This window comes from Etheostoma spectabile, unplaced genomic scaffold (genome assembly GCF_008692095.1).
Source record: "Etheostoma spectabile isolate EspeVRDwgs_2016 unplaced genomic scaffold, UIUC_Espe_1.0 scaffold280, whole genome shotgun sequence".
Taxonomy (NCBI): domain Eukaryota; kingdom Metazoa; phylum Chordata; class Actinopteri; order Perciformes; family Percidae; genus Etheostoma; species Etheostoma spectabile.
Window position 1 is genome coordinate 1466988 of NW_022605578.1, and position 2840 is coordinate 1469827.

The window sequence follows — 2840 nt, forward strand, 5'->3', positions numbered from 1 at the left end:
GGATAGAGAAGAGGCAGGTATAAGACCTTGTTAGTGTGCATGGATCTACAGGGGCTCTGCTCTGCCCCAGGCTGCAAGCCTCTGACATCTCTTATGAAACCAAGCTCAGTGTTCATGACTTACCTATAGTGACAATGGCATCAAAAGATGCAAAGGCTGGTCTTTCTGCCAACCAGTTTGCGTCAGCGTCCATTATCTTGTGGTTCATATGAAGAGTATGTTCTAGGGCTGCTCGTTATAATCATAAAAATCACAGTATTTTGGTCGATATATGAAATCACGATTATTAACATGTGATTACATAACCTTGGATATATTAGCTAGGTACAGGGTTTTCTTTTCTCACAGAAAGATCAAGAGTTTGGATCAGAAATAAATCTGTTTGTACTATGTGAGGCGGTTAGCTTTTACAGACAATCACACATAGCTTTATACACAACACACAAACAACACACACATCACAGGAGTAGAGGGAATGCATGATTAGCTAATTTTAACAGAGTGGATTCCTTTTTGCTCACCAAACACTGCTATGGCTGCCTCCTTCTGCCATCTTTATTCACGCTGAGGCTTTAAATGCCCCCGCCCTCAAATAAGGGTGTTCTTGCTAAACAGAACATGGCAAAATAATCGTTGTTTGTTGATATATATTTTGGTGATCGTTGGGACCAAAATCAAATCGAAATCTAAATTAAAAATTAAATGAATGCACAGCCCTGTACGTTCTATGGGTGATGGATGTGGTACCGAACCAAAACCAAAGGGTCATGGGGAAGTCTTGAGCAATTTTCAAAAAACACTGCACACTGCTGCAGCTCCTCTTTTCACCACTGTGTGAGACTCTGTTTAGCTACAGAGGAGGATGTCACTTCTATTCTCTCTGGTTGGGGGTCAGACATGCACAGTACCTAGGTATGGAATACTAGTGAGTGTGAAGCAGAGTAAGCCAGCTCAGTGTGATCCAAAACAATGGCTTGCTCAGTCGTACATGTTGAACCCGAGTTGATCTCAAAACACGCATTTCTGGATCAAGATTAACAAAAAAAGACGGCCGAATCTACCTTTAACGTTGTTATGACTGTGTTGATCTTTTAAAAAGCAGTTTAAGATATTGGCTATCAAACAGGTTTTGCTTAGACAGGTCTTTTATGGCTGGCTGATGTATGTCCTATGTTTCCTTGTATTCTTATGTCTTCTATTTATCGTATTCCAATTTATTGTACAGCATTTGTGAATTTTATCTGTGAAAAGTGCTATCAATGAACCTTACTTGTTTTATTACATGTGAATGAAAGATGAAAAAAAGCACCCTTTTATAAAATGCACTCTGTTAGTTTGGGTTGGTGTGGTGTTTTTTAACAGGCCAGGCTGTCAGAAAAATCTCCCACACAAGGTAATGTAATGGGGGTTGTTTGGCATAAATATGGCAAGCTATGGAAAATGTGCAAAAAGGTAAAAGTAAATCTCGTTCTTGGACCACAAAACACTGAAGCATTTCTTGTAACAAAGTACTTTATAGCTCCTAGACACATGTAAGTTAGGTAATAGATTTAGCCAGGCCTGGTATTTTATTGAAATATGCGGTAGTTTCAAAGGAGAGCTTTGGATAGCTGAAAGTAGGTTTTAAGCCAAGGATTCCCTAACAAGTCAAACTTCTGCAAGTAAGTTAAATTCAGGTGACTTCGCCTCTTGCTTTCCTGATTTTGAAAAACTTATAGGTTAATTGTTTGTCGAATATGCTTGCATCAATAGTTTACGATACAGTGGACCATAAACAGGATTCGAGGCTCGTAAATAACAAGACGTTTTTGGAACGATTGTTAAAAAAAACAGTTATGAGTCATGAAACAGAAATGCAAGTCCATTTAAATAAAATATTAAAACAGGTCACTGATGAATGTGTAAACATTAGTTCAATTGTGGTCCTAAATATGTAAAATTTAATATGTTTATTATTGTAGTTAGTTTTTGAGAAAAATAGTTATGTAATGCTCCTTAAAAATAACGGATTTCGGCAGTCACATGTTTTAATCACTAATAGTGACGATTGCATGGTTCAGTATTTCTCCTAGGACAGTATATAAACAAATACCGAGTTAAACGGACTACGTGCCCATGAGGGCTGAAAGCACCATGTATTTTATGTTTATTTGTTTTGTGATACAAACGAACACGTATTGGTGAATGACAACTCTGATATGACATCATTAAGAAGGGCACATTCTATCAAAAATCAACTAGTAGGTGTATAAAAATGAGATGCCACGGCCATGTGAGGTGCAAAACGCTTATACACTCCACAAAGTACTTGAACAAGGTATTTAGAACAGTACATTTTGACATTAACAGAATAAAGTAACCTTTGGATGTTAACTGAAACTGTGCTAATCTGATAATATAAATTAACTGTACAGTAAACAAAGACTAAACCATTTTTTTAAATTTTTTTAATTTTTTGAGCATTATAGTGTCGCAGTGGAAGAAGACATGTAAGTGAGAGAGATGGGGAATGACCGCAGCAAGGTGCCACAGAACATTGACCGGGCCGCACTGCCAAAGGCCGCAGCTCCATGGGGAGCATGCTTCTTACTGGGGGGGCTGAGGTCGCCAAAAGAAGGCTATTTTTATATAGGTTTTAGTAAGCTCTGTTCATAAGGCAATTTTATTTGTATATATTTTAGAAGTTTTGTGTAGCATGTTTGCAATGGCGCAGGCCACACAGGAAAAAAAGGAAAGTAATCGGACGACACAACTTTAACAGCGAACGGGGGAAAGTGAAAAGGACCAAGGCGATCTTGGTCGGGATTTCAACCAGATGGAAACAATACAGATTGTAAATG